Genomic DNA, 18,637 nt, shown 5'->3' with positions numbered 1-18,637 from the left:
GAAAGTTAAGCAATCAGGTCAGCTCAAACCCAGGTTTCCCAGAAAGTCCAGTGTCACAAGCCACGAAAGGTAAACGGACACATCAGAGGTGAAGTCCTTGTAAAAAGCGAAAAGACCCTCATCCAACTCCAGATCCCACCCGGCACTGTTACAAAATGTCCCCGTTGACCAGAAGTTTGGGCACTCCTTGCTTGAGGTCATCACACCATGGGGGTCTCTTATGAAGCTGGATTTCCAGCTAAAGGATGGACAGAACTGAGAAGTTCTCCCAGTCTCTTTCTCTTCTCTCTCCGTTTACTAGAGCTAAGGAAAAGTTCCTAATTACGATGGAGAACATTGTCCAGGAAAAATTCTTCAAAAGCTTTAAAAATGTGATGAGGATGTAAGAGTCCTGACAAAAGTTAGTAAATGGAAGTTCACAATTCAACAAAAATATTGTTTTTGTCTGTTCCTTATGAAGACCTGACATCTCACACAACTGCAGGGAACAAAAGTTACAAGTATCCCTAAGTTCAGTGCGTCCCGTTACTTACCCCAGGAAGCAGAGATGCTGTAATTTTCTTCAAGAGGTCTGAAGGCAGTCATACATCGCTTTGACATACATAATGGGAAGTTCTCTCTTCCCAGCGATGATGGACGGGCTGCCAAGACTCATCAAACAGATGACTGTTACTCATTTCTGCTGATTCATGGGAGAGAACAATGAGAGACTTTAAAAAATCCTGGAACTTATTTTTATTGACTTTGGAAGAGGAAAAAGGATGTAGAATATGTGTCGCTAGATTTAAAATAAAAACAAGCACATGCAGTTTACTTTCTGGATCGCTGCTTATGACATCTGAATGCTGGGCTTATAGCAAGTGGGCAACGGGCATCTTACAGAGACTCACAGGAAAGGGCAAGCATTTGATCAGAAGGTCTGTGACCTGAATGTCAGGGGTGGGGGAGGAAATGGGATACTGTGCTGGAAATAGGACATAGGTATGACATAGAATGGAGAAAAATAATGGAAGAGATTCTATAGAAAAATTAACAATGAAGGAAGAATTTATAAAAGTCTAAGTAGGAAGCATAAACTACACAAATTTTACCACAAAATAGTATGTACTGTCTTATAGCTCTCACACAAACTTATGCTACAGCGTTCATAACTTGAGGAAGACTGCTAAAAAGAAAGGACCCCAGCAGAAGAGGAAGAGTATATTATAGGTCATTGCAGGAGCTCATGAACTTCACTTCAGTGATGGCGCTCGTGAGTAAGGCTTTTCTGAAAATGACCTTGATTTTAATGGCAGTTCTAGCCCTTCTCCACCCACTGCATGACTAGAGGAAAGTTACCTGATCTCTGTGAGGGGTCCATAGGTCCTGATGTACCTGAGGCAAAGAGACTAGGAGCATTAAACGAGCTGATTGTATAAACATAGCTAGCATGGTACCTGGCACAGAGTAGGCACCCAAGATGGTACCTGTAAGAAGCAGGCCTGGAAGGATTACAGCGCCCCCTTCTGAGCGAACTCGAAATGTCCGCTGTGCCCTTGGAGTTGTTGCAGACCCCAGGTCATCTAAGCTTCTCAGCCCTGGATATGGCCTTGCCTGCTTCTCTGGCCTCGTCATATGACTCTATCCTACTCTAAACTGCAAAGTAGTCTGTTTCCTGTCCTAGCAAAGAGGTCCAAGTGTTCAAAGGGAATGTTAAAGGTTCAAGAGTTTCTCCTCAGCAAAGGGAAGGTAAAACTGAACAGCAGCAATCAGAAAGCGAAATCGATGAAAACAAGACCTTTGGGTCCCAGGTGCAAGATGTTGCCGGTAGTTGTAACTCAGTAGGAGTTAACATCTGGGTTGAAGAAATGAAGCAGAGCTATTGTAAAGGTCATTTCAAGGAGAAAAGTTGTTGCTCCCAAGAACGTGGGGGCCACGTTAAAGATGTCAAAAGGCCACAAACCCTGCCCTCCCTTCTGCAACAGTTGAAATGACAACAGTTAGTAGAGAGGAGATTCGTGGTTGCCAGGGCTGAGGGACCGGTGGGAGGGAGGTGCTTGGAGTTAGACAAGGCAGTGTAGGGTCCTTGTCACGAAACTGTTGTGTTTGCTGTGGTGCTGCTCACACAACCCTACACATGGAATGCAACTACACAGAGCCAAATGTGCATACGCACACACGTATACACATACACTCAGATGAGTGCATGGGAAACTGGTGAAATCTGAATTAGGCCAGTGATTGTGTAAATGTCAGTTTCCTGCTTGTAATGTTGTGCTGCAGTTTGCAAGATGTTCTACTGGGGGAACTGGGTGAAAGGTATACAGGATCTCACAGTATCGTTTCTTAAAATGGCATGTGATTATATAATTAATTCAAAATAGAAAGCTAAAAAAATTAAGATAGACATTGTTGCATGCACAAATTTAAAAAGGACGGGCAGGGGAGAAGTGTGCATAGAGGATGGGGTGAAACTCTACAATACAGGTTGATAGTTAAATAGAAACTCAGGGCACAGATGTGGCAGAAGGGACACCGTGGGAGTAAAGGGGACCCCACCTGTCCTGACACCTGATGAGAAATCTCACTCTACTAAAATAGGAAAATATTTTACTTACTGTGCTAACTCTTTATTACTCTGGAGAGGGGAAAAAGCCTGGAAGAGAAATTAGGGAAGCTTTTTCTAAAGATTTGATTTTACAAATAATAAATAATTGTTGCAATACAGAAGTGATTGGAACCTCAAGAGGAAGCGATTGTGCAATGTATAAATTAAAACTAGCAAAGAAGTGAAGGGGAAGCACTTTCATATTTATATTCTAAACCATACACAGGTCTATATCAAATATTTCCAATAAAACATTTCTTAAGCCATAAAAAAAGAAACACACAGAGTTCTAAAAAAATTAAATAAAACAATGATAAATTACCCAGGTAATGAAAAAAAGTAGAATGAGCAATGGACAGCAGTTTATATTTACAATAAAAGTAATAACTGCAAATAACTAAAAATGACTGAGCATTGCATCAGGCACCTTACTAACTTATACGCCGTGCTCTTTCCTCGCTCTGCTCAGTCCTCCGCCTTCTCTTTTATGCATTGAATAAACTTCATCTTGTCAACCAAAAATTAAACCACTCAACCTGGAAATGACTTTCCCGTTGGCAATCCCTTTGGCAATGACTTTACCTGGAAACCCCATATCGTGATTTAATGGGTCCATATGTATTTCCCTCACAAATGAGCAGTTGGGTATGTTCACCAAAAAAGACCACCACTGAAACACACTGTGAGAACTGCATTTTTATTTGCTTGTAGTAGAATTTACAGTTTTCTGTTGTTTTTGTTGTTTTGTTTTTTTTTTTAATTGTTTTTCCTGGCATCATCAAAAACCTTCTTTGGAAATATTACTTGGGGGCTTTTTCTAAGCCAGTAAAATATCAGTTTCCGTTTCTTCCTTGTCTGTGTCAGGGTGGGATCTGCAGGGCAAGGTGCCAGCCTGCTGCTGGTGATGGCGCTCGGGCAGCATGATGGCTGGGGAGTGAGTGGGATCCTGTGCCTCTCAGGCATCCTGTGAAACACAACAAACACCTCCCTGCTTCCAGGAAATCTCTTCCGTCTTTTTTTTTTTCTTTTTGTCAACATAAATTCTAAGCAAAACAGACTCCAACATGAAATAAGCATGGCCCATCTGTCACCACGAGAAGTCTGTTTGCTACTGTAGTTCCTTCCATACTGTCAGCCAATCGGAGAAGAGATTGAAGCAACGTTTACCAACAGTTGTTGGGAGGACTGATCTTCTTAAGATTCTAAAATTTCGCTGTGAAGATGGGGGCAGGGGGCACAAAAAGAAGTGTCTGAGCTTTCAGGTGATGATAGGAAATTACTAAGCTACGTGGCTCTCTTGGCACCAGGACAACTCAAGGTCCTCCGTTTTCATACGTGCGGTGCACGGTCTCTGAGAAGATGTGCACCGTGATCCTTCTCTGGCAGCTTCTTCATCCTGCTTCACAGAAGGGCAGTTTGGCCAACCCTAACCCACATCACTCGTAAACCATAGCCAGTGATTGGGGTGATTAGAGAGGAAATGATGCAGAACGCAGAGAAAAATCCCACATTAATACCTGCTAGCAAAACACGGTTTGTGACAAGATTCTACCTACAATTCTAAGAAGACAGCATTCCTTAACAGACACAGGGTCACATGGGGAGATGACTGATTATATCGGGAGGTACTTCAAGTTGGTCCTGGGTTTTCCCCGTATAATTTACCAAAACTTCCTGCAAACTGCCTCCACTCTTTGCCCTGAGTCAGACACCACTCGCTGCCAAGCACTGGGATGTCCATCTCTAACAGAAATGTTGGAGCATTAGGGCTAGATACCATTTCTGACCAGCGCCAAAAACGCCTTTACTGGATGGCGGCCAGACTTCACCAGAACTCTTACTGGCCACATAAGGAGGGGGTGCAGCCACCGCGTGGGTACTCAGACACTGGCCATCTCTGTGTAAACACCATTTCCTTCTCTTTCCTCCTCCACTCTCCAGCATCAATCTTATAATACCTGATGTTTGGTCATTTCAGTGCTTATCGGACTCCTCCAAGTCACAAGTTCATAAACTACATTAACCAAATCAGTTAATAAATTGATTATAGCTATCAAATTTTCTGCATATTCAAAAACTTAGCAAGCTAGGGAAGGAGACATAGTAACTAAAGTAAAAGATGGGTGTCCCCTCTGCAGATTCTATCATCTACCGTATTGCTCAGGAATTCTAGGCAACCCCGGCAGCATGGCAGGCACAGCAATATGACTGGTCCCACAGTATTGGAGGAGACCCACTAAGCTGTACTGTCTCAGTGAACATTTGAGATGATTGTAACTGCAGCTGCCTGAGTCAGAGTAAAAGCTGTCTGCCATTCATCCTAGAAAAGTTTTTGAAGGGCTAAGAATAGTCATAATGGTGATTTGCTTAACACCATATTTAGAAAAATTTATAATCTTAAAATTGTATGTTATAAAAGAAGAGCTGAATATTCAATTCAATTGAAAAAGATATTAAAATACAAACAGGATAAATTCAAAAAAAACCAAAAGGATAAAATAATAAAGAGCAGAAATCAATAAAAGAGGAAAATAAACATTGTGGAATATTATTGAATGAATCAACAAAGCCAAACCCTAGCTTCATTAAAAAGTTATAAAATGCACAAAATTATCAAGACTTCCAAGGACATAGAGTACACTCATAAACAATACTAGCCATGAAAAGATGGCTAACAATATTAGCCATCACAACTACAAAAATAACTGATGTTAAAAAACCACAGAATATTATAAACTGTATACCAATACATTTGAATGCTTAGACAAAATGAACAATTTTGTATAAAAATAGAAATAACTAAAGAAGAAATAAAAAATCCTACTTCTATATTTTAAATTAAGTCAATGCTCTAAAATTCTCATATAAAGGAAATGCTGGCCTTGATGATTTCACCAAACTTTAAGAAATGCCCATCTTACACAAGCTGCTGAGGACAGAGGTTACACTACCCACTTATGGGTACAGTAACCCAAATATAAAACTAGATAAACGTAATAGAAAGAAAAGAAAATGCCAGTGTCACTCCACTTGTAAACATTTTCAGCAAAATTTAAGCAAATTTGATACAGTATGCATAAAAATGATTAAATATTATTCATAAATTAAGTTTATTCTGGAAATGCTGCATTCTTTACCGTGAGGAAGTCTATTAAGACAATTCACCATATTAACACATCAAATGAGACAATCTATATGATCATCTTGAATGATGCTGGAGAAGCATCTGATAAATAATGATATTAATACATTTAAGCCTACGTGCCAGACACTCCTCTAAGCCTTTCCATTTATCAGTTCAATTAGTCTTCCTAATAACCCAGTGAGGTAGACACCCTATCATGCACTTCATTTTACAGCTGCAGGAACAGAAACACACACACAATTGGAGTAATTTGCTCAAGGTCAAGCATAAATAAATGGGGGGACTGGGTTTTGAATGCAGACACTCAATTACAATAAATATTTCAATATATTCATATGTGAGTATGCAAATAAGCAGTCACCAAATGATGGTAGACTTGGTTCAAATTTTCACTTGCAGTTTGGCTGGTAAGTTCATTTTCTAATTCCCACTGTGTCTGGTTAGGACATTCAGTCAATCTCTGCTGAATTTCTCTTCCCATTGACAAAATATCAGGTTTTTAGGACTAAATAGAATTAAAGTATAATAAACTTAAAGTTCACCACCAATAATATTATTTTAGCTTATTTAACCACCCTCTATAACCTTGTTTCCATAAATGAATGTTTCCAAGTTCAATTAGGCCAATAATATCATGCTTACACACCAGGAAAATTAGGAGGTCCCTAGAACCATTGTTTAAGACTGAAAATATTAGCACCATTTCAACAAATAATTGAAATAACTTATGCCAAACTGCAGATGCAAAGCCTGACCCAGGAAAGCTGTCCGTTTTATAGGCATTTACTACCCTATCGTCGTCACAATCAGCAGCAGCGCGTAAAACCACACAAATCTCTCACTTGTTTATTCCATTATAAGTTTTTGAGGGTTTTTATTTTTTAAAGACAGGTATTAGGTCAATATACTTTTAGTTAGATTGTCATTATTAAACTGATTTGAATTCAAAGTAAGCCTTTTGAAATTTAGATTTTCTTGCTAGTTTGTGCTGTGTCTAGAGAGGCAGTGACATTTAGCTGGTGTTCTTCCAGGTAGACACGTATATGTGTATGGACGCAAACACACACACATGTCTAGAGGCAAAGGGACTTGAGTTCAAATTTCAGCTCTACCCCTTGTAAGTGTGTGATTGAGAAAGTTACTAATTTTTCTGAAACACTGTTTTCCCATCTGTGAAAAGGAGATGCCGGTTACAGGTGGCAAAGGGATTCGCATTTAGCTCTGATGCACTGATTCTGAGGCCAGATGGAAATCGCCGTAGTGTGAAAGACGGACGTATGATCCAAACTTGAACTCAGCTTAACTTAAAATGAAACTAATTGTGACCATCCTACAGCAGCCTCAACTAAAAGTCCACAGTCAGGCCTATGAGCGGTTCATTTAAAAGGAAAAACACCAAGGACAAAAAGAACTATGCATGAATGTTTTATGTCTGTGGGTATTGCTATAATCTTTAGGCAAAAAGTTTAATTGCAGTATTTGAAGCCCCTTCTCTCTGAGATAATCAGGACCCAAATTTTATATAATAGAATTGCTATCGCATCGGTACTCACAAATATTTTTAGAATAAACAAAGTGTCAGAGAAGCTGTTTCCTGCTCCGTCTGGACTTACCTTCAGATCTTTGATCTGCTGTTTCACAGCTACTGTCTCAACTTTGCCAGAATCCCTCCCAATTTTCCTGAGTCCTCAGACCTTACTTCTCTTGTCTTCTATCCCTTTGAGCGCTTGATTCTTGCCTTTGTTTTCCTGCTATTTCTGCTGTCCCTCTGCCTGTGTCTGTCACCTCCACTCCTCCAAGCATCGAACCTCACCGGCATGAGCTGAGGTCAGTGTCCACCCAGTTAGTGCCCAGCAGGAACCTGGGGACAGCCACACAGGATTCGATTGTGGTTTTGGCCGCACTATTCCAAAACCACCAATCTGATTCAAGGGAAAATCTGTAGTTTAATCAGCATTGTTAAAGGGAAAAAAAAAAAATCAACCAAATGCCTATGTCATTCAGACCAAATCCTTGGGGACTTGCTGACGTGTTCACTTCCCAGTGGGCTGGCCTAAGGTGGGATTCCCAACTTGTGTCAGTCACGTGATTAGTTTGGAGGTGACCCCAACTTCAGCAAGTCGTTCTGCCAGCCACCCCTCCTGCTCTGTGACATTCCTATTGGCACAAAGGACTCCGTGTTCTCTGAAGTCTACTTTCCCTGAAATGTGGCCCTCAAGGCCCAGCGGTGAACTTCCTGGTCTCCCTCTCTGAGTGTGAAGAATGTGTGCTATGTAGGCCTGACCTCTGACAGGAGTACTGGAGAGACAGTGCACTCTTGGAGCAGCCAACACTCCGCAAAGAGAGCCAAACACTTGGCATTATGCAGCGGACAAAAAAATATAACATGCAACTGATGGGCCAAAGCAGAAGTGCAGGTAGGTGCTGCCAGACGCTCCTACGGGAGGCACAAAGCTCAGGCTAGGCATAAACCCTAGTGTGGGGTGTACCCAAGGGAACTGAAACTTTTTAAGGTCTGAGGTAGAGTTGATCGAAGAGAGAGCGGTGCATTGAAAAGGACTGAAATAAGCAAACGTTGGGTCCCAACCTATTGAGCCCACAATCCAGAACTCACGAGCCCCCATCCAACAGAGAATCCTCACTCCATGTTTTCCACTGTGCTTGGCCCCTGCGCCTCTGAGCCGTGCACCTTCCCTACAGGTAGCAGGCAGTAGCTAAGAGTGCAGGATACACAGGTGGGCCCCGGACTCATCACCACCACTGCTGTTCACGAGGGATTTAAATACCCTAAATGCTGAACAATCGGCCCAGGACACAGCTCTTACCCTAAGGGACTTGGGCTCAGAGAAACGTGACCCCAACACATCTTAGCTCCAAATCTTGGAAACATGCAACCTCTCACCTCTCCTTACTCTTGGTTGTCACACCTGACGTATTCTCTTTACTGCCAGTGATTTCAAAGCTGACGAATCAAACATTACAGAAGAATATCCCCCCAGGGGATTCACGGAGGGCCACAGATATTAAGTCACGGCCACACGCATTTCCAGGCGCAGCCAGCTGAGGGCAAACCCCAAGTGCTGGGTCAGTCACAAGTCATTGCACTCTGATGCACATCTGCCCTGGGTGGTAATCGGGCCTGCTCAAAGTCCTCTGGGGCCACCACCCCGGCCCCAGGTCCTTCTGACTCCATAAGGAGCCGCACTTCGGCTCTGTCATGCAGGGTCTCTGCTCCCGCTCCCCACACAAGAACGCAGGGTATGGTGAGGCCAAAAAGGAACAACAACAGAGCCGTAGATGGGGGAGTCATACCACTATATTTTCTCTGGTGTCTCATGGAGACACAGGAAGCAGGAGCCACAGGATCCGCAATCCGCCCTCCGCTTCTCTGCCAACCAAGCAACCAATCCCCTAGTGTAGCCACAGCAGTTATATAAGTGTCTAATGGCTAACCACTAACAGCTGATGGCCACACAGCCACAGTGGATGGCCATCTAATTACAGCTGATGGCCACCTAAGAACTGAGCCAGCACCTTTCCACGTGAGGCCGAGAGCCTGGAAACTGCTCTCTGGGATTCTGTCCCCACAGGCTCCTCATCTGCCGGCTCCATGGTGGGGCTGGACTGCTACGTGTTACCATCGCAGTCCCATGTGCTGTGAGGAGGTATCGCGATGCCTCACTGAGGACGAGAGCCTGACGTCGGCATGACAGAGGCCAATGCCCAGAGAGAGACCAGGGCCTCTCTCCTCTTGCCGCATAAGGCACTGTCGCCACTCTGACACTTTCTGAGGACCCCTCTTGTTCAGCCCCCTTACCAATGTCTGGGGCCTCGGTCTGGGGGACCTGGGCGGGGCAGATACCTGACAGAAAACGCTCTTGTGTGTGTGTCCAGGTGTGTGTCCTCTCCTTCGCCAGACCGCCTACCATCCATCCACCTGCCACGTTGCCCTCAGTCCCATCGCACCCCCTGGGTCCCCCTTCCCTGAGCATGCCCAACCCCCAGGTGGCGATTTGTCCATCCTGTGAATGCCCAGCAGGCCTGCCGCTGGGCACTCCAGACCTCCCAGATGGACCGGGCCCAGGCCTGACCCTGAACGCAGGCTGCAATATTCTCCAGAGGTGTCTCATGGCGTCTGGTGGACCGCAGACCTAACCCAGGAATGCGGACTCCTGTTCTTTCTTCTGCACTGTGTCACCTTCTCTCCTAACAAAGACGAAATGATTAGTAAATTAAATTGCCTACTTTTCTGCATCTCTCCTCATTCTCTTTCTTACAGACACATTTGATTTATTTTAATCCTTTGTTTTCTGAATTACGAAAGTCATATATAATGCATATAACTCCTATACCAATGAAATAATTCCAATGAGAAGTTGATTGTCTCGCCACACTGCTCCTTTTCTTTCTCCAAACCCCTCACCTGGCCGCCACCAGCACCTATGTCTGCCCCATGATCGCCACAGCTCTCTTTGCACAAACTTGATCGTTTTCAGAAAGTGGGCTAACACCATGTACAGTACTCTGCGCTGTACTGTTCCCACCTAAAACACATTAATCGGAATAGTGATAACTCTTACTGTAATGGTGACACAGTGTCCTGCAGTAGGTGTGACTCTAACATGACCTATCTAACTGTCCCTGTTGCTAAACTGTCGCCACTATAGTTAACCACTCCTCTTTTGATGTCTTCTTTTTTTTTCTTTCACAACATAAGCAATGTTGTAGTCAACCATTTCCAGAATATATCCTTACATACTGGTGCTGCTTTTCCCCCCTGTAGGATAGATTCCTAAAACGAAATGCTGAGTTCAGGAGTATTTATATTTTCAATTTTAAGAAATATTTCCAAACTTCTTTTGAAACAGTCCATAGCACCTCCTCCTCCCACCAGCATCTTGAGAGGACTCTCTTCCTTGCTCTCTCAAAAGCATCTGAAGTTATCATTTTCCTTAGTTTTTATTTTTTATTTTTTGCCAGTCTGATCTCACTATTACTTTAATTCCCACTTCCCTGACTCTTAGAAAAATTTAACATCTTTCTATATGTTTATTGGCCCTCAGGAAATACCTGCTCATATTAACAATTTTCTTAGGTTATTTGTAATGTTTAAATCAATTTTAGTTGATTTTTATATATGGGGGATGGCAACCTTTTGTTAAATGTGTTATAAATATCTGTAGCTTTCCGGGTCTCCTGATTTCTGTTTATCATTTTTTGCCACACAGAAACATTCCATCTTTGTGCAGTTGAAAATAACTCGTTTTTTTCTTTCACACACATTACGTATTTAGTTTCCATGCCTATTTAATTTCTAGCCAAATCAGTTCACTGAAGGCTCTCTGGTATTTTAAAGGCCATCAAGTCCATTGTCCTCGGAAACCTTGGGTGGATTCAGACTGTTGAGGAACAGCCTCATTTGTTGTAGCTGGTTTTGTTTTTTCCTTTTCTCATTTGACAACCTTTATGCATCAAATTGGCAAGTCTATCAGGACTGCTATTGGGGGGGGGAGTTCATCTAGAAAGTGAAAATAGATCGGAAAATATAGAGGGCAAATTTTTCAGTTTCCCGTTGAGTTAAATAAGTTTGGGTAACTTTTTCCTGGCACCTTACTTTCACTTCTAGAATAAAATGTTAGCATGCCTATGGAGCCCCATTTCTTGAAAACCTGGAAGAAATACATTCTTTCTCCTCTGACTGCATATTGCAGAAATATTGGCCTGTGGGATGTGCTGAAAGAGTTGTGATTGACATGCTTAGCAGAAGAATGCAGTATGTTGAGGGGGAAATGGGATGATATTATGTATATTATGAGGAAAACGTTAGGTTCTGTTGAGAGTAATGTATATTCAACACTGATAGAATTACATAATTTAAATGTGATTTTGATATGAATAGTAATAGGGAAATATAACCATTGCTAATTATACACCATACAATAGGATTACTCTGCTTTCCTCCCCAGTGGCCCAGGGATCACAATGAAAGGTAGTGGAGAAGATGATAGATGGATAGATAGATACATAGAAAGGCGATACATAGATAGACAATGAAAACAAAAAAGAAGAGGGAAATAAAAAATCCTCTCTAACATAGTGACCTGATAAATTTCTGCTCATTCATATAAGTGATGTAGCCATTTATAAAAAAGCAAACTTCTCTATAAAGTTAGTTAAAATAAAAATGGAGGTAAGGACAATTGTTTCAACGAGATAAGACACTGAAATGAGAAGTCGGAAACGTGCGTATAAGCTTCTCTCCGTTGAAAGGACTTGGCTCACACTGAATACAGAACTGGAATAATGGCCTTGAAACTGTGAAGTACACGGGGTCTCAGTCTCCTTCACTGCACCTCAGAGCCTCACAGCCCTTCTCTGCTGTTCTAATGCAATGCCTCCTCTCTTTTAATGGCTTTCCTTAGGATTTTGTTTATTTTGTCATTTTCAAATAAATTCTTTTATAGGACTTTCCTACAGCAAAGGTTGTATTCTTCGGCTCCACCTAAAGAATAAAATGGAAAGCTTCTAATCTGTTATATATATATATATATATATATATATATATATATATATATATATATATATGCTATAGTAACCCTTTTTTATTATATACATATATATATATATATAATAAAAAAGGGTTACTATAGCTCCCAGAACATTGCTGCAATTACTTACAAAAGACAGGCCATAGTCAAATTCTCAGCTTTATCCTCCAGGATTTTTTCCTTCCCATTCTCATTATGATTATTTATGTTTATTTGTATCATTTTGCTTAATTACATGTTGTGTTTCATATATCTTGTGTTATTTCTGAAAAATGGCATTTAATGAACTGAAAGTAAACAGGTAACTGTCAAGAGGAGATGACAGTCTGTTAATTTATGTAAAGTGTAACCAACCAGATGTTCTAGAAAATGCTTCAGTCAGAAATAAAGAACCCTATAAACACAATATTGTTTTTAATAAACGGGTAATGGCTGAATGCAGTGATGAAAATAGTTGTTACAGGAAGATGTCTAGAGCTCAGTGTAGACCCAGGAAGTCCAGGGGAGGCCTAGAGTTCAAGGGAGTCACCAGGTGGTGATGAGTCTGGGCAGAACGGTGTGAGAGTGAGGAGGGAGCCCTGAGCTCGCTAGCTCGGCTCAGGGCACTGGTAAGGCTAAGTGTCTAAGCACGCCAACGTCATAAATGTAGCTGCTGTCTTACAAAAGGCGATCTTTCAGATTCCAAAATCTTAGAGACCAAGAGTGGACACTATTTTTATTACTGGGGACTAATTCTTATCTAATGCTGGCAGAGTGCAAGTCACATTCCAAGGAAGAGGACGGATCTTAACTGTTATGATTGACTTCTTTACAAATGCTACACCCCACTTACGCATCTCTGCGTTCTTGTTGCGTTAGGGGTATAAAGATTACTGTCCTTGTCAATTTCCTTCAGGTGATATGCGTAAGCGTTTCCACTCAAGTTCTTCCTGATTAGTTTGTAACAAAATCCAGAAACAAACAGGCAGGTCTCGAATTTGCAATTCTAGTTGTGGAATTCAGATGTGCCAGTTACCACCACTCCTAAGATGCTTTAACTCATTCCATTGTAACTAGAATCTATTTCTTTGAAAAAAAAAAAAAAATACAAATATGGAAAAGCACCCAAAAATTAAACTTGCATGTTTAAAAAGAAGGTAAGTAGGCCAAGACTGTTCAATGACCCTTCTTGTTTATTCTATTCATAGCATCTAGATCTCTGCTAACAAAGACCTGTTCATGGCTAGAATTTGATGTATGCATCAATGCTTAATGGTCAGATGCAGCGTTCTTAAGTGGTTAGCTGCTTGTTTTCTTATGAGATTCCAATCTCCTACACACAAGGTCATCAAAAGATTGCCCACACTTGCTAATAGGAAACATGCAGCTACACATCATCTTCTCTTATATTTACTTCTGTTAACTGATGGCTTTTGGCACTGATACAATGCCAACAGGAATTCCCAACTTGGGGTGCAGTGAAGAAGGAAACTTCACTCATTCAGTGCAAACAGCTCAACTGTGATACAGCACAGCTGGCTGAGAGGAGTCCCTAGGGTGAAGCCCCTCTTTGGCCAGATGGCTCTGCTGGGCTTGGTCTGCCCTACCTGCCCCAGTCTGCTAAGCTTTGCCTGGTACGGCCTGGTACTGGCCTGCTCCATTCCAGTCCCACAAGATATCCTTAGTGTTTCAGCACCAGCCAGGGAAATGCAGTCTGTAGTGGAAAGGGAAAGTGCGCTCTCCAAACCAGAAAGGAGCTGAGTTATATAGAGAGAAATTCCTGCTCCTGGTCCCTGATTTGTCCATCCTCAAGCAAATGAGGGTTCCATATCCTTGCATTTTGATTGGTCCAAAAGGGCCAGTCCTGATTGGCCAGAAAGAAGGCACTCTGATTGGTCAGTGAAGAAGAGGCTCTGATTGGATGGGGAAAGTCTTAGTCTTATTGGTTGAAATAGGATTCCAGTAACTGCTTTATAAGGGCTGGCTCAGATGGCAGGCACAGTGTGCAGGCAGGCAGCTTAGTACAGGCTTCTCCCTAAAGTGCAGTTTGTGAAAAGGCCCCTGTTTGGAAAAGGCTGCTATGCTCTGTTTTTTTTAAATTTGAGCCCAGTTAGTCACAGGAGTTCTTCTTAGTAGGTGTCTTCTTTCTCATGGTCCACACTTCATGTGCTTTCTTTTTAAAAAAGTCTTCTTTCAAACACAAAAATGCCACTTTCCTGTGTGGAGCTCTTTGGACACCTCACTGCAGTGACTAAGCAAGGCTTCATTCTGTCGGCATGTTCCGAGCCTCCGTGTTGGAGTCCACAGTGTGTAACGTGGAGAAAGGGGCTGCACATCTGTATGCAAATGAACATATCAACAGTCTGTCCTGTCACAATTGATTGTGTCACAATTATTACCACAAGTCCCACTTTGCTGCCAGGACTTTTACATTCATGACAGCTACACGAAGATGAGCTCTCTCTCTCTCTCTCTCTCTCTCTCTCTCTCTCTCTCTCTCTCTCTCTCTCTCTCTCGCTTTACTTCCCTCCCCCTCTTTTTCTACAGGCATAGGGTTTACCCAGGCCCAGCAGAGTAAGCCAATATAAACTGATAGAACCACACAATGAGATGAGCTACTAAGATAACAATACCAGTCATGATGAGTATTTTTAAAGAAATCTAAAGAAACAATGCCTTGTAAGTAGCACACAGAGATGCTTCCTTCTTACTGGCCAGCGTTGGTACACACTGTGCAGTGTCTCTCTTTGATGGAAATATGGCAGCAATAATTCACAGGGGAATAATTTCCTTCTACATTGCATACCCATGCCTGAGCTCCCACACCCACGCCTGGGGTCCCACACCCACGCCTGAGGTTGCTGCCACTGGTGCGAGCGGCCTGCCTAGACCAGCTTAGGTTTGTTCTAGACACTGACGACTGAGAGGAGAGGATGTAGCACACGCTGTGCTTCCTCCTGCTGTTTATACAGAAATAGTCTTTAAATGAGCATCACATGTGACCTTACCGTTACTGTCGAATAATTTCCCATTCTATGTTGGCCACAGATTTTTCTTACTCTTACACATTACAGCCCTGTATTTGTCATAATTTAGTGGACTTTAGAGATCATTTGGCCAAATCCTAATTTTAGAGTTCAGTAAACTAATTTTGTAGTTAAGTAGACTGAGGTTAAGTGACTTCCTTATTTGAAAGTTCCATTTTTAACCTGATATACTAGGTGTAAATACCTATACTTCTTGGTATGAGAAAAACTAAGCATTGAAATTTTCACTAAATCCTCAATTCATGTGATTGCTTATGAATGCCCAATTTATTTTATCACTCTATTGCATAAATTTCCAGTATTTCAGAATTTATCATGTTTTCCTCTTTGATGATCATAACCAACATTGTTTCCCATGTAAAATTATTATTTTCTTCCAGGTGCATATCTAAATTAAAGTGATTTCAAAAAAATTGCAAAAAAATATTATCAACCAATTGTTATGGTAGAAAACAACCCAAATGATATAATGCCAAACATATTGAAAATATAGACGTGCACAGTTACATTTGATGTTACTTCTCATCTAACTATAAGGAAAACTGTACTTAATATTTGAATGCATCTCTCTTCTTATTTAACGGACAACCTTCTTTCACCACTTCAGATTTTTAGGTAACTGAAATGTCTAGGACTTCCATAGTATAATAGATTCGAAGGAAATTGTTTTTATTAGGCTAGGAAGACAGTCTTAGGATGGATTAGGATCTACCTCTAAAACATTTTATTCCCAAATGTTTGTGAGCACTAAGTATTCTTAGTTTATGAAGCAAAAAGGTCAAGTAGCAAATTAGCATGGAAAGAAAATGCTGAATGCCTGTCTGCATAGGGGTGGTTTCACATGTTATGCAAATACACAGAAAACAGAGTCCACCTGAGGAAACAGCTGTCAGAACATCTTGTCAGCAGGTGAATTAAAGCTTGTTTAAAGCACTCACAGATATCCATATTCATTTTAAAACAAAACCAACAACTTTAATTCACAAACTAGTGATACCCGGGCAAGAACAAAACTTTGCAGAATTTTACCTTCACTCTTCTTTTGCGCCATCATGAGTCACTCTGCGTACATCAGTGATGTCATCTGTCTTTCATTATGTTCTTGGTCACTCCCAGTCCATCACTTCTACCTGGAAACTAAAGGTCTGTTACTCACTAATGACGTTTTACCTGCGGTGATCTGTTACTTCTTAGATTGCACTGGAGACACTAGGGTTGTACACTGTGTGTAGTTTTATTGTTATTGCTATTGTTGTCTTTGTTTTAATTCTTTCCTTCCTGGATTTGAAATAAGGACAACGGCTTCACCTTTGGAGAAATGTCCGCCATCACTTTGTCAAGGGATGAACGTGAGCATCAATAATATAAGACGTTGCGTTAGCTACTAGCTTCTGACCTCACAAGCCCCGAAGTACCTGGCAGTTCTGCTACATTGACATTAAAATATATATACAGATATACATACACAGCATTTAAGACATATTGTCTCATTTTATTAGCTGGGGTGGGAGGTGGGAGGGAAAAGTCAAACTTAGGCTCCCGAAGTTTATGTAGAATGAAAAAGGAAACTTGAGAATCCCTCTGCTCCCCTCTGACTTGGGGTAGTATCTTCACATTTAAAGATGTTTATGCATAAATTCCCTTTGTAGCTACGAATCATATTTAAAGGACACGACTATAGATTTTGTTTATGTCAGTCGTCAAGCGACGCTCAGAAAACCAATATCATTCCTGAGCTTTCTCTGAAACCAGATGCAAGCCTACAGATCACGTGAGCCAACACCTGACTCTGAACATGCACAAACGTCTGGTTGCTGCTCAGTTTGTCTTTTTCCTTTTTTGTTCTATGTAGATTAGGGTCCTTACGATGATATAAATCTATAGTTATATCTGTTTTAACACTTAATTCTCTATCTTCTGAGATCTCCTGTCTTCTTCATTTAACGTTCTGACTTTCTTTTCAGACAAATGGTGTTCTTTACTAAGTGATGGGAAATGCAAATCCTGCAAAGTGCTTCATACCGTTAGTTCTCGGCCTTTCTGAATCAGGACCCCATACACCATCATCAGTATTTGTATTAAACCCTTATTGACTGAGGTTTTACACTGGCCTTAGACACAAAGATGGCCTGGTGCCAATGGCACCTCGGATCTTATCAAAAGACGACCTTGGATAGAGAAATGTGACAGTTGATCAGCTCAGGAAGGAAAACGGCCTATTGCTAAGACACAAGCACAGAGGAAGGCAAACGCATAGCAAATCGCTGCATTTCTAAGTCAGTTTTGGGAGCTGGGCTTTTGACATAATTGGGAGGAGACAAAATTCAGAGCAAATGATTTGTAAATGCAGAGGGTCATTGATATGTAGGTCTGTCAATGAAAACATAGGGATTGATTCCCAAGTCCACCCTTTGCGGCTGGCGGAACACACTTCCAATGTCTTTAATTTGTTACTCAGATTTGGTATTGAAAGCCTCATCCTAACTATCAACGCCTATATTTGGAAACTAAAGTTAAAGAGTTAGAGGAAGTGACTGTCTTTGGGATGGTCTTTGTCATTAAAGACACGTAATTAATGAGATGAAAGGCTCAGCTTATAAAGACAGTTGCCACAAATGGTGTTAGCAGTCACAGAATGTGTTGTATGCCTTAAGTTATAAAGCTTTCCTAGCTGGCTGTGTGACAACTGAATGAATGAATACCTGAAGAATGTTAGAAGTATCAATGCTATTCCGTTTTTATTTTAATCTTTCCATTTTCTCTGGCAATAGACATTCTTTCAGACAAAATTTTTCGAAAGATTAATATCAGTAAAATAATACTGTTTGTGCTGTTTGGATTCAACTGGATTTAGGCCCATGGAAATGTCTGTCTGAAGCACCGTATTCGAACTATTGCACTAGAGGGATCTGATATATAACTAACGTGTTTCTAAACGGAATTAGCCTGTTCATTTAAGGCAGAGGGTTATACAAGTCAATGTGAATAATCGATATTCACTTTGAAGTCACTTCAGTCTAGAAATATTTTTCAACATAAACACTAATTCTCAGTTCTCTTTTTCCTGCTTATCTCACATTTCTGTGTACGGAGCTACCAGTAGCCTTACAAATAGACAAACGGGTCTGTTGCTGCAGGTGATCATAATAAACCAGGCTGGGCCACGTGCTCCCATCAACATACCCTGCAGGAGCTAGACGCGGTCCACACAGCACAGTTGCATTTGAGACCAGGGCTGTTAAGACCAGGCAGCAGTGTATTCCTGGACTGTTCACCCACAGAAGCATCAAACCTCTGTGTGTCTTTGTTTTCTTAAATTACTAAATGAGGG

The sequence above is a fragment of the Rhinolophus sinicus genome, chromosome 4 (assembly GCF_057876585.1).
Source record: "Rhinolophus sinicus isolate RSI-liver-muscle chromosome 4, RSI-T2T, whole genome shotgun sequence".
NCBI classification, from domain to species: Eukaryota; Metazoa; Chordata; class Mammalia; order Chiroptera; family Rhinolophidae; genus Rhinolophus; species Rhinolophus sinicus.
Note: the sequence above shows the minus strand (reverse complement) of the source record.